This window comes from Pristiophorus japonicus, chromosome 7, assembly GCF_044704955.1.
Source record: "Pristiophorus japonicus isolate sPriJap1 chromosome 7, sPriJap1.hap1, whole genome shotgun sequence".
Classification (NCBI taxonomy): domain Eukaryota; kingdom Metazoa; phylum Chordata; class Chondrichthyes; family Pristiophoridae; genus Pristiophorus; species Pristiophorus japonicus.
Window position 1 is genome coordinate 205,808,088 of NC_091983.1, and position 21,797 is coordinate 205,829,884.

The following is a 21,797-nucleotide window of genomic DNA, read 5'->3' on the forward strand; positions in this document are numbered from 1 at the left end:
GTGCTGAGGCTGGGAGTGAATACGATGACGTGTTCTGTCAGGCGTGCAGTCATTGTTTCACACCCGGACACACACTGCCTCCCTCGGCGGTGTGGATACTGGGAGTTCAGCTCTTCATTAGAACTTGTTGCTTTCTGATTAGCGAGCAGCAAGGGATGATTGATTACCATGGCGACTGTTGCCACAGAAGCTTGGGTAAAATAGAACCTGCCCAACATTAGTCTGGCGACCCTGGATGCAACGCCGGAGTGCTGCCCGGTAGGTCGGGCTTTCAATGGTCCTCGCTGGGTTGTGGGCTTCAGCGCTGACGGCAATTTGGCGATTTTTTTTTAATGCTGTTAAATTGTTGCTATGATTCGATCCGCAGGAGCGGATTGCAAATGTTAAAAATATTAAATGTTTTCTCATTCTCTGTCTCCTCATGCCCAAAATAATGGGTATGTATACAAACAGGGAAAATAAGCACATCGTGAAATGAAATTGGAGACTGTATATATGTGTGTATTTTTATATATAAATATATATAATCTGTGGCAGTGCTTATGTAGTCAAAGTTTTTATAAGGGCATGTTATGCCACATAATTATTAGGAACATTTATTTGTCAGCGGCCCTGGGATTTCAGAGCGTTAGAAATGGGGCCTGTCATGTATTCAACTATCATTGTAACCCATGTATAAGCTGACCTAAGTTGTACATCTTGAGAACATTGACCACAAGGGGGTGAACTTGTGGGAGAGACTCCTAACCTGGACTTTCAGGTATAAAAGGGAAAGCTCCACCTACCTTCATCACTTGAGGTCTTGGTAATAAAGGTAACTGGTCACAGAGTGACCTTCTCTCAAGTATGGGCCTCGTGTGCATTTATATTGTATAGTAAGAACATATCATTGGCGACGAGAAACTGGGAGTTAAACCACGTAAGCATGGCCACTAGCAGCACAGAAGAGAGGTACTGTGTTGGTGATGATTGGGACAGCTTTATTGAGAGACTACAGCAAAGTTTTGTCACTAAGGAATGGTTGGGACAGGATTCGGCCGACAAACGCAGGGCTCATCTCCTGACGGTTTGTGGATCCAGAACGTACTCCCTGATGAAGGACCTTCTAGCGCCAGAGAAGCCGGCGGACAAGACTTTTGAAGAACTCAGTAAGTTGATCGGGGAACACCTTAAACCGGCGAGCAGCATGCACATAGCGAGACACCGGTTTTACACGCACCGGCAGCGAGAAGGGCAAAGCGTTCCAAACTTTGTGGCAGATCTCCGGCGACTGGCGAGCCTATGTAAGTTCCCAGATGCATGCAGAGCGGAGATGCTGCGAGACTTTTTTATTGAGGGCATCGGGCACGCTGGGGTTTTCAGGAAACTGATTGCGACCAAAGACTTGACCTTGGAAGCGGCGGCTCTGATAGCCCAGACATTTATCTCAGGGGAGGAAGAGACCAGAATGATGTATGACAAAAATCTTGGCTCAAATGCAGCAAACGAGCAGGGAGTCAATATTGTTAATGTGGCACACAGTTCTCTAGGCAGACAAGGGCAATCGGACATGCCCCATCATGTAGTCGAATCCAAAGGGGGAATTCAACGGAGACAGTGGCTAGCTGAACGGTGATTCATGCCATCGCAATGGACAATGCGGCCAGTAATGGGGCCATCAACACCAGTTAATGGTGAGCTTAAGGACAGTTACAGAGACAGTCAGAGACGATCGACTGGTAATGGACCTTTTGTTTCCAACAACGGGGCCTCCAGCTCATGCTGGAGGTGTGGAGGCAAACAGAGGTATCAGCAATATACCTGCAGAAACTGCAACATCAGCGATCACTTGGTGCGAATGTGCAGGAAGCCTGCAGCCAGGTTGATGTACGAGGAAGACGTACCCGATGTAAGCCCTACGAGGCCAAATGAATACTGCGGGAAATCGCTGGAAGCTGAAGTTCAGCGAGTTCATGTGGAGCACATATACGGTTCTTATACCAGGACGCCACCGATAATGATGAAAGTGCTCCTCAATGGCATCCCAGTATTAATGGAGCTAGACACGGGGGCCAGCCAATCCCTGATGAGTATCAAACAGTTCAAAAGGTTGTGGGTGTCCAAGGCCAGGAGGCCAAAATTATTGCTGATTGCCGCACAGCTACGGACATATTGGGCCCAAGTTTCCACACGATAAAAAACGGGCGCCCCTCCGAGCTGGGCGCCCGTTTTTCGCGCCTAAAACGGCGCCGGAAAAAAAACTCGCGATTCTGGAGAGCCCTGCAGCTCCTTGTCTGTTTGGCGCGGCGCCCAGGGGGGCGGAGCCTACACTCGCACCGATTTTGTAAGTGGGAGGGGGCGGGTACTATTTAAATTAGTTTTTTTCCTGCCGGCAACGCTGCGCGTGCGCGTTGGAGCGTTCGCGCACGCGCAGTGTGAAGGAAACATTGGCAGTCGCCCATTTTTGTAGTTCTTTGTAGCTGTTTAATTATTGAACATTTTTTAATAAAAGCACATTGCCATCAGCACATCAGCACTGAGACTTCTTGCAGCCTTCTCACTGTCTCCTCCCTCACCCCCCCCCCCCCGCGGGAAGAACGGGCGCCTCCTCCCCCCCCGTGGGAAGAACGGGCGCCTCCTCCCCCCCCCCCGCGGGAAGAACGGGCGCCTCCTCCCCCCCCCGCGGGAAGAACGGGCGCCTCTTCCCACCCCCCCCGCGGGAAGAACGGGCGCCTCCTCCCCCCCCGTGGGAAGAACGGGCGCCTCCTCCCACCCCCCCCGCGGGAAGAACGGGCGCCTCCTCCCCCCCCCCCCCGCGGGAAAGAACGGGCGCCTCCTCCCCCCACTCCCCCGTGGGAAGAACGGGCGCCTCCTTCCCCCCCCCCCCCAGCGGGAAAGAACGGGCGCCTCCTCCCCCCCCCCCCCGCGGGAAGAACGGGCGCCTCCTTCCCCCCCCCGCGGGAAGAACGGGCGCCTCCTCTCCCCCCCCCCCCCCCCCAGCGGGAAAGAACGGGCGCCTCCTCCCCCCCCCGCGGGAAGAACGGGCGCCTCCTTCCCCCCCCCGCGGGAAGAACGGGCGCCTCCTCTCCCCCCCCCCCCCCCCGCGGGAAGAACGGGCACCTCCTCTCCCCGCGGGAAGAACGGGCGCCTCAGGCTGACTGCAGCATTCTCCGTGCCTGAAGCACTTTCACACAGGTAGGAAGATGGTTTATTTAATCTTTTCTTTGCTTATAAATGTTTATTCAGGTTGGATTTATTTGTATAATATTTGTAGAATTATAAATAAGGATTTATTGTAGAATTTAATGAGTTCCCTTGCCCCCCTCCCCCCCACCTCGTTCCGGACGCCTAGTTTGTAACCTGCGCCTGATTTTTTAATGTGTAGAACAGGTTTTTTCAGTTCTACAAAAATCTTCACTTGCTCCATTCTAAGTTTGTTTGGAGTACGTTTTCACTGTGGAAACTTTGAAATCAGGCGTCAGTGGCCGGACACGCCCCCTTTTGAAGAAAAAATTCTGTTCCAAAGTAGAACTGTTCTACCTGATTAGAACTGCAGAAAAAAAAATGTGGAGAATTGCGATTTCTAAGATAGTCTGTTCTCCACCAGTTGCTCCTAAAAATCAGGCGCAAATCATGTGGAAACTTGAGTCCATACAAAGGAGATCATTCCGGTGCTAGGCAGCGCCACGGTAGTCGTGACCCACAAAGATTCGGAGAACAGGTTGCCATTCTGGATTGTCCTGGGGGACGGTCCCGCACTACTGGGGAGGAGTTGGTTTGCTGTCATGAACTGGAAATGGGGCGATGTCAATGCAATTTGTTCTATGGAGCGAGGATCATGCACAAATTTGACTCATTATTTCAACCCGGCATCGGCACTTTCATGGGGGCCAAGGTAGTGATTTACATAAACCCGGATGCCAGGCCAGTACACCACAAGGCCAGAGCGGTGCCGTACGTGATGCGGGAAAAGATAGAATGCGAATTGGATCGCCTGCTGAGGGAAGGCATCATCTCGCCAGTTGAATTCAGTGACTGGGCGAGCCCGATCATGCCGGTGCTCAAGGCGGATGGGTCAGTCAGGATATGTAGCGATTACAAGGCCACCATCAATCGGGTATCACTCCAAGACCAGTACCCGCTACCGAGAGCGGAGGACCTCTTTGCGACGCTATCCGGTGGCAAACTTTTTTCAAAACTGGACCTGACCTCAGCTTACATGACCCAGGAGCTGGCGAGTGAGTCGAAGAAGCTGACCACCATCACGACACACAAGGGGTTGTTTGAGTATAACAGATGTCCGTTCGGGATTCGTTTGGCCGCCCCGATCTTTCAGCGAAATATGGATAGCCTCCTCAAGTCGATTCCAAGGACGGTGGTTTTTCAAGACGACATCCTCATCACAGGTCGCGTTACTGAAGAACACCTCCACAACCTGGATGAGGTGCTACGCAGACTGGACCGGGTAGGGCTGCGACTGAAAAAGGCGAAGTGCGTCTTCTTAGCTCCAGAGGTAGAATTCCTGGGGAGGAGGGTAGCAGCAGACGGGATCAGACCAACTGCGTCCAAAACGGAAGCGATCCAGAGAGCACCCAGACCCCATAATACGACGGAGCTGCGTTCATTCCTGGGGCTCCTGAATTATTTTGGTAACTTTCTTCCCAAATTGAGCACGCTGTTAGAGCCGCTACACGTGCTCCTACGCAAAGGTTGCGATTGGGTCTGGGGGGACAGCCAGGAAAGGGCTTTTGATAGAGCACGCAATTTGTTATGCTCCAACAAACTGTTAACGTTATATGACCCGTGTAAGAAACTTCTTTTAACGTGCGATGCGTCGTCCTATGGGGTCGGGCATGTGTTGCAGCATGTGAATGCCAATGGTCAGTTACAGCTGGTAGCTTATGCCTCCAAAAGTCTGTCCCAGGCAGAAAGGGGCGACGGGATGGTAGAAAAGGAAGTGCTAGCATGTGTATATGCAGTAAAAAAAAATGCACCAGTACCTGTTTGGCAGGAAATTTGAGCTGGAGACAGATCACAAACCTCTAACATCCCTTTTGGCCGACAACAAGGCCATAAATGTGAATGCATCGGCCAGCATACAGAGGTGGGCACTCATGTTAGCCGCCTATGACTACACAATTCGGCACAGATTGGGCACTGAAAACTGCGCTGATGCACTCAGCAGGCTCCCACTAGCCACCACTGAGGGGACAACTAAGCATGAAGCTGAGATGGTCATGGTTGTTGAAGCTTTCGAAAGCTAAGGCTCACCTGTGACAGCCCGTCAGATTAAAGTCTGGAAAAATAAAGACCCGCTACTGTCTTTAGTTAAGAAATGTATCCTGAATGGGGACTGGGCAGCCACGTACGGGGCATGCCCTGAGGAATTTAAACCGTTTCATAGGCGCAAGGATGAATTCTCGATTCAGGCCGATTAGTCATGCCCCAGATAGGCAGAGAGGTGTTTATCAGAGAACTTCACAATGAGCACCCGAGCATTGTCATGATGAAGGCAATTGTCAGGTCACATGTTTGGTGGCCAGGGATAGATGCAGACCTGGAACTTTGTGTTCGCAGGTGCAACACGTGTGCTCAGTTGCGCAACGCACCCAGGGAAGTGCCCCTTAGCCCCTGGTCCTGGCCCTCCAAGCCATGGTCACGCATCCATGTGGACTACGCAGGTCCTTTCATGGGAAAAATGTTTTTGGTTGTAGTAGACGCCTACTCCAAATGGATTGAGTGTGCCATTTTAAATTCAAGCACATCCTCTGCCACGGTAGAAAGTCTACGGGCAATGTTCGCCGCCCATGGTCTACGGATGTCTTGGTCAGCGACTGGCCCGTGCTTCACAAGCACTGAATTCCAGGACTTCATGGCAAGCAATGGAATCAACCATGTCAGAACGGCACAGTTCAAGCCGGCCTCAAACGGCCAGGCGGAACGAGCAGTGCAGATAATCAAACAGGAGATGCTCAGAATCCAAGGGGGTTCCCTACAAAGCCACTTATCACGCCTCCTGTTGGCCAATAGATCCCGACCACACTCGCTCACAGGGGTTCCACCCACAGAGCTGCTAATGAAAAGGACGCTCAAAACCAGGTTATCCCTTATACACCCCACTATGAAAGAAATTGTTGAGAGCAGGCATCAGTCACAATGTGACTACCATGACAAGAATGCGAGGGCGTGATGTATTGATGTCAATGACCCTGTTTTTGTCCTTAATTACGCTGCAGGGCCCAAATGGCTTGCAGACACTGTGATTGCCAAAGAGGGGAATAGGGTCTTTTTAGTTAAACTTATCAATGGACAAATCGGCCGCAAACACATGAATCAAACTAAAAGGAGGTTCAGCAACCTCATAGATGAAGCAGAGGAAGAACACGACGTAGAGTTCACTCCACCACAGGTGACTGAAACACCGGAGCCAAGTGGAAGAGAGCCCAGTCACTGTGGGCAGTCCAGACAGGCCTGAGGCACCACAAACAGCAGATACTCAGGCCAGCACCCAACAACCGGAGCCCCAACTCAGACGCTCTACAAGGGAGCGTAAACCACCAGAGAAACTTAACCTGTGATCTCAATAAGACTTTGGTGGGGGTGATGTCATGTATTCAACTATCATTGTAACCCATGTATAAGCTGACCTAAGTTGTACACCTTGAGAACATTGACCACCAGGGGGTGAACTTGTGGGAGACACTCCTAACCTGGACTTTCAGGTATAAAAGGGGAAGCTCCACCCACCTTCATTTCTATTTCTATTTCTATTTCATCACTTGAGGTCTTGGTAATAAAGGTAACTGGTCACAGAGTGACCTTGTCTCAAGTATGGGCCTCATGTGCATTTATACTGTATAGTAAAGACATATCGGGGCCTGTGGTCTGGCAATACTGGGCAGGGTATTTCGTATTTTCATGGAACCCCACAACAGTGAGTGGGTCCCCAGGGTCTAAATCTGGGGGAGGAATCCTTGGATCAAGTTGCATTGGGGAGGGAAGTCCTGGGATCAGAGAACATTGGGGTAGCCCTGAGATATAGGAGGGTGATCTCATGGTTTGAGAGTACAGAGAATCGGGATCCAGTATCTGGGATTGTGGGTGGGGGAGGGGGGGAGCTCAGGTCTATTGGCATGCTTTCGCCTTTTCTTGTACTTTGTTGACTTTTCGCAAAAAAATGGGATGGTAAAAAAAATTACAATGTTCCCTATAATTTTTTTTAGGCCGCACGGCCCCTTTAACGGGCTGCGTGGCCCATTTCAATTTAAAGGCCAGCTCACCAGCTGTGTGGGACCCTGGAGCACTGCGCGGCCATGTAGGTTAAAGGGGACATTGGTCGTATATATTCTCGATGCTGCAATGCTCTCTGAACATCCCTTTGTGCTCAAAACAAGTTGTACTTATGCTTTTCCTCCACCATGCTTTCACACTGTTGAAATCAAGATTCATCACACATCCTCTTATTTTAGCACATTCTTTCCCATGGCATAGTTCTTATTTTGAGCTCTATTTTGCTCGCTCACACGGGTCTTAGGGTGTGTGTATCTAGCATTGATGTTTCTGTTTCTGTTTCTCTGCCCCCACTCCCTCTTAAGTTTTCTCCTCTGAACTCCTGCTGGGATACAGATCCATTGGTGCCCACTGCCCTCTGGTACAAAAACTGTGTTCATTCTTCATACATGCCCATGAGTGCCAGCAGGCTGCTCTAGATATAGAGAGGGCCCAGTGCTAAGCCAAACCTGATTCTTGTGCCTCCAGTCCAGGCTATTGGATAGTGATCAGAACAGGTATTCTGACTGATTGCATTCCCCCTGTCTAAGCATGGGCACTGACATCAGTTGTCGCATACCAATTAATGCCCTGGCAATGATCAGTTAGCTCAACACTTGTCTGGAATCCAACCTGGGATTTTAATGCCTCTGTGGCTCAGTGCTAAACCTAGAGATGCTTTTAATGACTAGGCTGTCAAGGAAGCTCAACCACACAGTTTCATCCTCCAGAATGGATTGCATCTGGAGATGGGACTAGATACTTCCCTTGGTGTCTCTGCTGTCCTGGATCAAGTCTCAGATCGCTAGATTTTTGGGCACTCGGGGAATCAAGGAATATGGGGATTGAGCGGGAAAGTGGAGTTGAGGTCAAAGATGAGCCATGATCTTATTGAATGGCAAAGCAGGCTCAAGAAGTGTATGGCCTACTCCTGCTCCTTACTCTTATGTTTTTATATTATTAACTTAAAGGGGAGAGTGCTACCAACTGAGCCAAACTGTCTGACTGCTGACTGACTTTGTTAAGTTAATGCCACCTCCTTCCCCACCGCCGTGTGCATGCCACCTCCCCACACGTTTCCTGTTGTAGTTACAAGAGCAGGCAATTGATCTGTTGCCAAGCCTCTGCCAATGCTACTGAGCCAGTTCTTGGGTGGCATGTGCAAGTGACCTCGTGTTGCCTCTGCCTCCTGATTTTCGGTCACCTTTTATGAGATATCACCTAATCTTCAGTGAGTGCCACAGTGAGAAGTGATGCACTTGAAATTTGAGTCCATAGTACCAGAAATTCATGGGTGGCCACAACCCCTGTCCAGTGACTCTAGTGCCACGTTTTCTTTTATTCATTCATGTGATTTGGGCATGGAGGTGGTGGTGTTCCCACGCGCCTGCTGCCCTTGTCCTTCCAAGTTGTGGGTTTGAGAACTGCTGTCAAAGAAGCTTGGTGAGTTGCTGCAGTGCATTTTGTAGATGCTGCACACTGCAGGCATGGTGCACCAGTGATAGATGGAGTGAATGTTAAAGGTGGTGGAAGGGGTGCCAATTAAGCAGGCGGCTGCTTTGTCCTGGATGGAGTTGAGCTTCCTGAGTGCTGTTGGAACTGCACTCAACCAGGCAAATGGAGAGTATTCCATCACACTCCTGACTTGTGCCTTGTAGATGGTGGAAGACTTTGGGGAGTCAGGAGGTGAGTCACTCAAGCAGAATACCCTGCCTCTGACCTGCTCTTGTAGCCATAGTATTTATGTGGCTGGTCCAGTTATGTTTTTGGTCAATGGTGATCTCCAGATGTTAATGGTGGGGGATTCAATGATGGTAATGTTGTTGATGTCAAGGGGAGGTGGTTAGACTTTCTGTTGTTGGAGATGATCATTTCCTGGCACGAATGTTACTTGCCACTTATCAGCCAAGCCTGAATGTCATTCAGGTCTTACTGCATGCGGGCATGGACTGCTTCATTATCTGAGGAGTTGCCAATGGAACTGAACGTAAGAACATAAGCAATAGGAGCAGGAATAGGCCATACGGTCCGTCGAGCCTGCTCCACCATTTAATACGATCATGGCTGATCCGATCATGGACAGGTCCACTTCCCTGCCCGTTCCCCATAACCCTTATTCCCTTATCGGTTAAGAAACTGTCTATCTCTGTCTTAAATTTATTCAATGACCCAGCTTCCACAGCTCTTTGAGGCAGCAAATTTCACCGATTTACAACCCTCTGAGTGAAAAAATTCCTCCTTATCTCAGTTTTAAATGGGCAGCCCCTTATTCTAAGATTATGCTCCCTAGTTCAAGTCTCCCCTATCAGTGGAAACATACTCTCTGCATCCACTTTGTCAAGCCCCCTCATAATCTTATAACGTTTCGATAAGATCATCTCTCATTCTTCTGAATTCTAATGAGTAGAGGCCCAACCTACTCAACCTTTCCTCATAAGTCAACCCCCTCATCTCCTAGTGAACCTTCTCTGAACTGCCTCCAAAGCAAGTATATCCTTTCTTAAATATGGAAATCAAAGCTGTACGCAGTATTCCAGGTGTGGCCTCACCAATAGCCTGTATAACTGTAGCAAGACTTCCCTGCTTTTATACTTCATTCCCTTTGCAATAAAGGCCAAGATTCCATTGACCTTCCTGATCACTTGCTGTACCTGCATACTAACCTTTTGTGTTTCATGCACCAGGACCCCCAGGTCCCGCTGCAACACAGCAGTTTGCAATTTTTCTCCATTTAAAAAATAACTTGCTTTTCGATTTTTTTCTGCCGAAGTGCATAACCTCACACTTTCCAACATTATACTCCATCGGCCAAATTTTTGCCCACTCACTTAGCCTGTCTATATCCTTTTGCAGGTTTTTTGTGTCCTCATCACACATTGCTTTTCCTCCCATCTTTATATCGTCAGCAAACTTGGCTACGTTCCACTCGGTCCCTCATCGAAGTTGTTAATATAGATTGTTAATAGCTGGGGTCCCAGCACTGATCCCTGCGGCACTCTACTAGTTATTGATTGCCAACCCGAGAATAAACCATTTATCCCGACTCTCTGTTTCCTATTAGTTAGCCAATCCTCTATCCATGCTAATATATTACCCCCAACCCGTGAACTTTTAGCCTTGTGCAGTAACCTTCTATGTGGCACCTTGTCAAATGCCTTCTGGAAGTCCAAATACACCACATGCACTGGTTCCTCTTTATCCACCCTGTTTGTTACATCCTCAAAGAATTCCAGCAAATTTTCAAAGAATTTGTGCAGAACACTGTGCAATCATCAGCAAACATCCCCACTTCTGACTTTATGATGGAGGGAAGATCATTGATGAAGCAGCTGAAGATGGTTGGGCCTAAGACACTGCCGTGTGGAACTCCTGCAGCGATGTCCTGGAGCTGTGATGATTGACCTCCAACAACCACAACCATCTTCCTTTGTGCTAGGTATGACTCCAGCCATTGGAGAGTGCTTTCCCTGATTCCATATGACTTCAGTTTTACTAGGGCTCCTTGGTGCCACACTCGGTCAAATGCTACCTTGCTGACAAGGGCAGTCACTCTCACTTCGCCTCCATGTTTCGCCTCCATGTTTGGACCAAGGCTGTAATGAGGGCTGGAGCCGAGTGGTCCTGGCGGAACCCAAGCTGAGCTTCGGTGAGCAGGTTATTGGTGAGTAAGTGCCACTTAATAGCACTGAGGACGAAACCTTCCATCACTTTCCTGATGATTGAGCTTCCAGAAACTCCTGCGTTTCTGGTCAATTTGTTTGTGTACTGCTCGAAATGCAAAAGCCAAGTTGCCGCCGTCTACACCATCTGTTCAGCTGGGGATGGGGCGCTGAGAAGATTTACTACGATGCCAAAACACAGGACTCTTTCCACCTTGAGCCTCTAACCTCCCTGATTTTATTGAATTTCTTTATTTTATCAGTGCTGCAATGATGCTTCTCGGACTTTCCTCTCATAATAAGCTCGAAATAAAGCATCATTCTTGCCCTTTCTCCTCGCTCTGGCTCTATTCTGTTCACCAGGAACCCCTACTTGTGGATCGAAACCCCATCCATCACCCGCAACATTCACTCCCTCCATGACCGGCGCAACGTGTACCATCTATAACACGCCAAGGCATCTTCGACAGCATTTCCCAAATTAGTGACTCTACCACCTAACAGGACAAGAACAGCAGGTGCATAGGAACACCACCAGGTCCAAGTCACACACCACCCTGACTGGAAATATCGCCGCTCCTTCGTCGTCGCTGGATCAAAATCCTGGAGCTCCCTACCCAACAACAGTGTGGGAGTACTTCACCACACGGACTGCAGCGGTTCAAGGCGGCTGCTCACCACCACCTTCTCAAAGGCAATAAATGCTGGCCTTGCCAGCGATGCCCACATCCCATGAATGAATTTTAAAAAATGGATTAATGCATCATTTTACCATTGAAAACAGAGGATGTGTTACATCTATATATACACCATTAAAATCTTGTATAAGCCACACACTTCTTGTCATGATTTTTGGTCACACTTTTCTGTCAACATTTACCATTCAATTTTGCTGTCAGCTGTCATAATACAGCTGCAAACATCTGGAGCAGAGGAGTAAATTTCTGAAATCTCTCACCCAACTCTATCACCTGTATATATATTACACAACTTTAATGTAGAAAAATGTCCCACGGCTTATCACAGAGGCGTAATTAGAAATAAATGGATACCATTCCAAAGAGATGGGTTTTAAGGAGGATCTTCGAGGAGAGGTGGATGGAATTCCAGAATGTGGTTCCTAGGCAGCTGAAGTTACAGCTGCCCATATGTATAACACACACACACGCAAACAAACACTGACTTGTGGCCCATGGTCAATCCACTGGTGATAACAGAATTATTTCCAGAGGATATGCTGATCTGAAAGCTAATAAACTATGAAATTATGAGTGGACTATGTTAACTTTAGAAAGGAGATAATTATAATAGAAATATCTGTGACAAAAACTAAAGTTTAAAGTATACCCAAGAGCATAAGACCAAAACTTGCATAGAGTACCATGCAAGTGCTTTAAATAGTATTTTTCACAAAATGTATTTGAAGACCAATTATTTTGTTTGCATGAGATCTGGATTGGGATTTTTTGTGTGGATCTCCACAGGTCGGGGCTATAAAAAGAGCGCTGGGCCCTGGGACATCTTGGGCCACCCTGACCTGCGAGAGAACACCTCCGCAGGTCGGGGCTATAAAGAGAGCTGGAGCATGCCACTGCAGCTTCCAGCGTGAGCTGACACAAATGTGCGACAGCTTCGAGGTAGGTGACTGGGTGACGTCATCAGGGCCCAGGTCGCCATTTGGAGCATGGGCAGGAGCATCGACAGGGCCCTGGTAAAGCAGAGGAGCGAGCAGGTCATGGTGGACTTGAGACGAGTGATCGGGGCGGAGGAGTGATGAGGCTGAGATCTGGTGGGTGATCGTGACGGAGGTTCGGCGAACGTTTGTTGCAGAGGTGCGGCGAATGTTTGTGACGGGGGAGCGGCGAGAGATCGTGGCGGAGGTGCAGCAAATGAGAATATGGAGCCCAGAAGAGGCGAGGGCCTAGGGGCAGCACGGGCCAGCCCACACTGCGATATGTGTGCGCACTAGGTCCGTGCAGCAGAGCAGGTCTCCAGTCGTCCTGGTTAACCCTTGCCACTGGATAAAGGCCTAGCTCTGTCAAGCCCGTGTGGTGGATGATGTGCAACGGTCACCACACGTTAAAAAAATTAACGCACAGGCATCTTCCCCCCCCCCACCCCTCAATTGGAGTTCAGGACTGAAACATCGGATCCTTCATTGAAACATGTGTGAACTCATGTGGAAGCAAGTCATCCTCGTTTGAGGGACCGCCTATGATGATGACTTGTGGAAATTGGCCTCTCTCAACCCTCCTACTATAATCTGCAAGTTTTGAACTCCTCATTCCTGCTTCCTAATTTACCATCTGCTTTTACTCTTTTCAACCTCGCTGTCCTGCACTGTGGACCTTGGCCCTTCACTTAGTTTCACAATTTAAAAAGGAAATATAGACTCTGTAGCTTGTTTAGTACAGAAATGGCAGAAATGTAGAATGCAACCTAGAGCAACACAGTATTAAATATCTGGGCGCCTTCCAGGGAACACAGATGCGAATAGAGTGACGTTCGTAACTTCTACTGTTGCCCAGTTGGTGCTAGTCCAACCACCCGAGTGTGCCAAGTTTGTGCTTAGGCGGTCTAGTATATGTTCTCGGAGCCCCAACCTCAGCTGAGCAGGCAGGGGAGACTTGGCTGTTGCATGCCGAGCAGTGCGCGGGGAAAATTGACCCAGGGACCGGTGTGAGTGAGGCTCACAGCTGCAGGGCTGAACCTGCCCTTTGGATCATGGTGAGTGAGCTACACCTGTATCTCAAAGCGTAAGTAATACTTGTTCCTCTGGTTACTGCGCTTGTGCCCTTTCATCCTTCACTTCAAAAACATTTGTTTCTGTTTGATTCTGCAAGAGAATCCCAGCCTCTGTTTTCTTGGGCCTGTCTCCCATTTTCCTGTTTGGAGTATTTCACTTTTGCTGTTGTTGCGTAAATGCTCTTGTGAGTTTAAAATTAAAAGAAAAAGCCATTTTTTAAGCAGTACTAGATTAGAGTGATCACAAAGGTGATAACTGGTTAATTCTGCTTCGCTACAAGTGTTGGAGGACAGATCCACTTCTGCCTGGTGCCGATAGAATAACAGAACGACCAGTGGCAAACCTCCTCTGTTGCCGTGTATATTTTACCAGGACACAGCTAACAGCAAGATTACACTGATGGCTGCCCTTTGGAAATATAAACTGCCTCATTTGTTCAGGCAGCAGCACAGACCTACTTTTCCACGGAACTTGTGATCTATGAGGAGATTCACTGGTTGTACCTCTGGCCAAAGAATGGGACAGTAAATGGGGAGAAGGGCAGTGGGAGGGCAGCCGAGAATCACCGTCATAAGACAACAGCCTAAAAGTGTCTGCTTGTTTATGTTGCTGTTACAAACTGTAGCACGAGTTTTACTGCTGTCTTTTGTTGTATTTACTGGCTGTTTTTCTCGTGTACTTTGTGTTGTTTTTGAGTGAGTACTTGGGACATTTTCCTGCATTAAAGGCATTATACTTGCCTTTATTAGTCGAGGCATGGAATACAAGAGCAAGGAGGTAATGCTTGAACTGTATAAAACACTGGTTAAGCCGTAGCTAGAGCACTGTGTGCAGTTCTGGTCACCACATTACAGGAAAGATGTGATTGCACTGGAAAGAGTGCAGAGGAGATTTACAAGAATGTTGCCAAGACTGGAGAATTTTGGCTTTGAGGAAAGAGTGAAGGTGCTGGGTCTGTTTTCTTTGGAACAGAGGGGAGACCTGATTGAGGTGTATAAAATTATGAGGGGCCTGGATAGAGTGGATAGGAAGGACCTGTTTCCTTTGGTAGAAGGGTCAACAACCAGGGGGCATAGATTTAAAGTAATTGGGGGGCGGGGGGGGGTGGAGGTTTAGAGGAGATATGAGGGAAATTTCTTCTGGAACTCACTGCCTGAAAGGGTGGTAGAGGCAGAAAGCCTCACTACATTTAAAAAATACTTGGATATGCACTTGAAGTACCGTAACCTACATGGCTATGCTGGAAAGTGGGATTAGGCTGGATAGCCCTTGGTCGGCCGGCAGACACGATGGGATGAAATGGCCTCCTTCTCTGCTGTAAATTTCTATGATTCTATATCATTGCAGTTGTTTTACGAATTTTTGTTTGCTGACTCATGCTGACGTGTTTGTACATGATCACTAGCCACCTAGCCCTTGGATGTCCTTCCTTAAACCTCTCCACCTTTCTCCTCCTTTAAGATGCTCGGTCCCAAGCGCTGGAATTTCCTCTCTAAGTCTCTCCGCCGCTCTTTTTTCCTTTAACACGCTCCTTAAAACCCACCTCTTTGACCACCTGCATTAATATCTCTTTACGTGGCTTGGTGTAAAATTTTGTTTGGTTACGTTCTGTGAAGCACCTTGGGAAGTTTTACTGCATTAAAGACGCTATATAAATGCAAGTTGTTGTTGGTATATTTTTTATAGACTAGTTTGATTTATTGAGATATGCCCTGGTAGATTTCTGTGTATTTTGGTGAGTGTTTTGGTGATTCCTAGTGTCAGCTGACTGACTGGGAAAAATTGGGGTTTCCAGCCTTGAAAGGCGATTGAGAGGTGACCCAACAGGTATGTAAGATAGTCGGGTGCATTTGTTCTTTGTAACGTGGGCAGGAGCATCGCTAAATCCCAGCACTAAATGCGCGATGGCTATATAAAAGCAAGTTGCTGTTGGTATAACCCCAAAGGTACATTGACATAGACTGGTTTCAACTTCTGCTGGTGACTTTTCACCAAATGTGAAAATCCCACCAATATCCCAAAGAACGGACATGTTTATCCCTACAGCTTTGACCTTGACTGTGCCAATTAAAGTTCATTGAGCTACTCAAAATGGGAAATTGTTACCAGTAGTCACATCAATAATCTGTGACATCTGTGCATGTTAAAAGAAAAAGAGGCGAACAAGCCCTGATACAGGCAACACACATCAGATCACAGAGACCAGGGAAGAGCATCACTGCCCCTGAAATTAACAACCTGCCTTCCTCTACAATGAACAAATCTTTCAGGAGTTTTAAATTAGATCTATTTCCAATTGTCACTTGGATAAGGTGTGCCACATTGAAATAATTAGCCATATTAGAATCATGTTACGCAAGAAACTTGGATTTCCATTTAGTGGGTTGCAAGGTGGGGCGGGGGAGAGGCTTCCTTTTGAGAAAGGCACCAGTAACCTCTATTTGAAATCCTTTCTTTAATATTCCCTTCCCGCCAATGCCCAAAGGATCTAAATCTGTAAATATCCACCATGCTTCCTTTGTGTATTGGTGTAAATGCCCACCGTGCTGTCTTCATAAGAAATAGGAGCAGGAGTAGGCCATATGGCCCCTCGAGCCTGCTCCGCCATTCATTAAGATCATGGCTGATCTGATCTTGCCTCAACTCCACTTCACTGCCTGCTCCCCATAACCCTTGACTCCCTTATCGTTCAAAAATCTGTCTATCTCTACCTTAAATATATTGAATGACCCAGCCTCCACAGCTCTAGAGAATTCCAAAGATTCACGATCCTCTGAGAGAAGAAATTCCTCCTCATCTCTGTTTTAAATGTATGACCCGTTATTCTGAAACGATGCCCCCTAGTTCTAGATTCCCCCACGAGGGGAAACATCCTCTCTGCATCTGCCCTGTCCAGTCCCCTCAGAATCATATCTGTTTCACTGCTCCTGTGTCCCGACCCCTCCACTAGGCTTCATCACGCTCCAAGAAATACCACCAATCACCTACCTGCATTCTGATGACAGCTAAATTTGTCGCGCACTTTGGTTTTGTCGCCCTCTCGAGACTGTTGTTATTCTGCTGCTGCGGTGGTTTGCTTTTTTTGATTTGCTAACAGCTCCAGCCTTGTGCTCCAAGCTGTTCCTCTGACTGTTCCACGATGTCGGGGCCCCCTCCAATCCGCCCACTGCTGCGTGGAGCGGAGGTCGGAAGCGGTGAGGAGCAGAGTTCAAAATGCACTACATCTATCCCCTTTATCCACCCTGCTCGTTACATCCTCAAAGAACTCCAGCAAATTTGTCAAACATGATTTCCTTTTCATAAAACCATGCTGACTCTGATTGATTGTATTATGATTTTCTAAATGTCCTGCTACTAATCCATTAATAATGGACTCCAGCATTTTCCCAATGACAGATGTTAGGCTAACTGGTCTATAGTTTCCTGCTTTCTGTCTCCGTCCTTTCTTGAATAGGGACATTTACATTTGCGGTTTTCCAATCCGCTAGGAGCTCTCCAGAATCCAGGGATTTTTGCTGGATTACAACCAATGTATCCGCTATCTTTGCAGCCACTTCTTTTAAGACCCTAGGATGCAGGCCATCAGGTCCAGGGGACTTGTCCACCTTTAGTCCCATTAGTTTGCCTAGTACTTTTTAAGTTCTCCTCCTCCCCATAGCCCCTTGACTATTATTATTGGGATGATTTTAGTGTCTTCTACCGTGAAGATGGATGTACTGATGTAAATGACCACCTTGCTGTCTTCATGTATTGATGTAAATTCTTTTTCTTAGGCAGTCCCTCGGAGTCGAGGATGACTTGTTCCCACACTAAGAGTTCTCAGGTGACCTGATGAGTCCAATGCGGGAACTACAGGTATCATAGGTGGGGCACAGGGAGTTGAAGGGATGGGTGGATGGGGTGCTTGGGTTGTCGTGTGCTCCTTCCGCTGTTTCTGCTTGGCTTTCGTTTACTCCCGGCGAAGAGACTCGAGGTGTTCGGCGCCTTCCCGAATGTTTCTCCTCCACTTTGAGCGATCTTGGGCCAAGGATTCCTAGGTGTTGGTGGGGCTGTTGCACTTTTTCAAGGAGGCGTTGAGGGTTTCCTTGAAGCGACTCCTCTTCCCACCTGGGACTTGCTTGCCGTGTCAGAGCTCTGAGTAGAGTGCTTGTTTTGGGAGTCTAGTATCGGGCATGCGGACGATGTGGCCCATCCTCTGGATGCTGAGGAAAAGTTTATTTTTTCTCTCATTTCGTTCCTGCTCTGACGGAGATTATAGCTTCTCCTTGCAAACGGTAATGCCCATAAGCATTTCACAAGTTACATTACAAACCATATAGTGTGTGTGGGAGGGTGGGGGGGATTGTTTTTAATAAGAGTCTGTGGAAGGCAGACTTTTCTTTATTTAGAATAATAGGGGCAATCCGATCTGGACAAGAATGTTTCAACTGTTTAAAATGGGAACTGTAGACATCCCAAAAAGGAAAGCTAACCTGTTTTTAAGTGAGAATGAAATGGAGATTCTCCTACCTGGGATGGGGCCAGGGGCTTGAATGCCCAGTAATTGGATTAAGAGCACATTCTACCCTGTGCGCGATACAATTTCAAGCCAGCTTGTACTGCAGTATTGAAGAGTGGTTTTAATTCTGGTATTTATAAACTGTATGGAAGTCTGTGTTTCCCGGAATAAAACCAACAATTTACCAGACATTGAGGCTCAGGGCGATGGATCAGTTGCGGGGATGGAAGCTGTGTTTAGGGGTGAGCAGTGCGTGAGGTTCCACACCGTTAGACCTAGCGTGAGCTTGATGGACTGCAGGCCAGAAATGTACAGGGGCTGGCGTGGGCCCAAGCAGATCTATTTTTGGTCTGTAAACTCGAGGAAATTTCAGCTCATCCAGGTCTTCAGGCCAGATAGGCAATTGAAAGAGTGCAGCAGCAGCAACGTTAGGATTGATCAATAGAGGAGGCAAAGATAGAATAACATTCCATTGGCGTACATTTGAACAACGAATTGTTGGACTCCTGTCTGACCTTTTCGTTATAATTAAGGATGTCACTTGATGTAACGACTTCTGGTCCTTCAGGGAATGGTCAGCAACTAATTGTTGACCTTGGAGCGCACCTATTGCCTGGGATAGAAACATAGAAACATAGAAAATAGGTGAAGGAGTAGGCCATTCAGCCCTTCGAGCCTGCACCGCCATTCAATAAGATCAAGGCTGATCATGCAACTTCAGTACCCCACTCCTGCTTTCTCTCCAAACCCCCTTAGCCGTAAGGGCCATATCTAACTCCCTCTTGAATATTTACAACGAACTGGACTCCACAACTTTCCGTGGTAGAGAATTCCACAGGTTCACCACTCTCTGGGTGAAAAAATTTCTCCTCATCTCGGTCCTACATGGCTTACCCCTTATCCTTGGACTGTGACCCCTGGTTCTGGACTTCCCCAACATCGGGAACATTCTTCCTGCATCTAACCTGTCCAGTCCTGTCATAATTTTATATGTTTCTATGAGATCCCCTCTCATCCTTCTAAATTCCAATGAGTATAAGCCTAGCAGATCCAATTTTTCTTCATATGCCAGTCCTGCTATCCCGGGAATTTGTCTGGTGAACCTTCGCTGCACTCCCTCAATAGCAAGCACCTCCTTCCTCAGATTAGGAGACCAAAACTGCACACAGTACTCAAGGTGTGGTACAACTGCAGTAAGACCTCTCTGCTCCTATACTCTTGCTATGAAGGCCAACATGCCATTTGCTTTCTTTACTGCTGCTGTATCTGCATGCCTACCTTCAGTGACTGATGTACCATGACACCCAGGTCTCTTTGCACCTCTCCTTTGACACCATTCAGATAATAATCTGCCTTCCTGTTTTTGCCATCAAAGTGGATAACCTCACATTTATCCACATTATACTGCATCTGCCATGCAGTTGCCCATTCACCTAACCTGTCCAATTCACCCTGCAGCCTCTTAGCATCCTCCTCACAGCTCACACTGCCACCCAGCTTAGTGTCATCTGCAAACTTGGAGATATTACATTCAATTCCTTCGTCTAAGTCATTAATGTATATTGTAAATAGCTGGGGTCCCAGCACTGAACCTTGCGGCACCCCACTAGTCACTGCCTGCCATTCCGAAAAGGACCCGTTTATTCCCACTCTTTGCTTCCTGTCTGACAACCAGTTCTCTATCCACATCAATACATTACCCCCAATACCATGTGCCTTAATTTTGCACACTAATCTCTTGTGTGGGACCTTGTCAAAAGCCTTTTGAAAGTCCAAATGCACCACATCCACTGGCTCTCCCTTATCCATTCTACTCGTTACATCTTGAAAAAATTCCAGAAGATTTGTCAAGCATGATTTCCCTTTCATAAATCTATGCTACTTTCCAAATGCGCTGCTATTACATCTTTAATAATTGATTCCAGCATTTTCCTCACCACCGATGTCAGGCTAACCGGTCTATAATTCCCTATTTTCTCTCTCCCTCCTTTTTTAAAAAGTGAGGTTACATTAGCTACCCTCCAATCCATAGGAACTGATCCAGAGTCTATAAAATGTTGGTAAATGTCCACCAATGCATCCACTATTGCTAGGGCCACTTCCTTAAGTACTCTGAGATGCAGACTATCAGGCCCTGGGGATTTATCGGCCTTCAGTCCTATCAGTTTCCCTAACACCATTTCCTGACTGATAAGGAGTTCCCTCGTTCCTCCTTTCAGCTAGATCCCTCGGTTCCCTAGTATTTTCGGGAGGTTATTCGTGTCTTCCTTAGTGAAGACAGAACCAAAGTATTTGTTCAGTTGATCTACCATTTTCTTGTTCCCCATTATGAATTCAACTGATTCTGACTGCAAGGGGCCTACATTAGTCTTCACTAATCTTTTTCTCTTCACATACCTATAGAAGCTTTTGCAGTCAGTTTTTATGTTCCCTGCAAGCTTACTCTCATACTCTATTTTCCACCTCCTAATTAAACCCTTAGTCCTCCTCTGCTGAATTCTGAATTTCTCCCAGTCCTCAGGTTTGCTGCTTTTTCTGGCCAATTTATATGCCTCTTCCTTGGATTTAACACTATCCTTAATTTCCCTTGTTAACCACGGTTGAGCCACCTTTCCTGTTTTATTTTTATGCCAGACAGGGCTGTACAATAGTTGTAATTCATCCATGTGATCTTTAAATGTCTGCCATTGCCTATCCACCATCAACCCTTTAAGTATCATTCGCCAGTCTATCCTAGCCAAATCACATCTCATACCATCGAAGTTTCCTTTCTTTAAGTTCAGGACCCTAGACTCTGAATTAACTGTGTCGCTCTCCATCTTAATGAAGAATTCTATCATATTATGGTCACCGTTCCCCACGGGGCCACCTACCACCAGATTGCTAATTAATCATCTCTCGTTACAGAAGACCCAGTCTAGGATGGCCTGCTCTCTAGTTGGTGCCTCGAAATATTGGTCTAGAAAACCATCCCTTATACACTCCAGGAAATCCTCCTCCACAGTATTGCTACCAGTTTGGTTAGCTCAATCAATATGTAGGTTAAAATCACCCATGATAAGTGCTGTACCCTTATTGCACGCGTCCCTAATTTCCTGTTTGATGCCATCCCCAACCTCCCTACTACTGTTTCATCATCATAGGCAGTCCCTCGGAATCGAGGAAGACTTGCTTCCACTCCCAAAGTGAGTTCTTTGATGGCTGAACAGTTCAATACGAGAGCCACTGACCCTGTTACAGGTGGGACAGACATTCGTCGAGGGAAGGGATCGGTGGGCTGGTTTGCCGCACGCTCTTCCGCTGCCTGCGCTTGGCTTCTTCACGCTCTTTGCGTTGAGACTCGAAGAGCTCAACGCCCTCCCGGATGCACTTTCTCCACCTCGGGCGGACTTCGGCCAGGGTCTCCCAGGTGTCAGTGGTGATGTCGCACTTTACCAGGGTGGCTTTGAGGGTGTCCTTATAACATTTCCGCTGTCCTCCTTTGGCTCGTTTACCACGAAGGAGCTCCGCATAAAGCATTTGCTTAGGGAGTCTCGTATCTGGCATGCGAACTATGTGGCCTGCCCAGCGAAACTGATCGAGTGTGGTCAGTGCTTCAATACTGGGGATGTTAGCCTGGACGAGGACACTGATGTTGGCCCGCCTG

General features: G+C 47.6%; 1 protein-coding gene across 2 annotated transcripts in view; it reads left to right on the top strand.

Annotated features, from left to right (window-relative positions):
- The first annotated feature begins 200 nt into the window (after positions 1–200).
- LOC139267426 (TOG array regulator of axonemal microtubules protein 2-like) overlaps positions 201–21,797 on the top strand; it is a 191,086-nt gene continuing 169,489 nt past the window's right edge. The window contains exon 1 of one of the 2 annotated variants that reach the window (XM_070885736.1): positions 201–258. The gene's annotated coding sequence lies outside the window, so the exon portion shown is untranslated. The remainder of the gene's footprint in view (positions 259–21,797) is intronic. The other variant, XM_070885738.1, reaches the window with a different exon arrangement.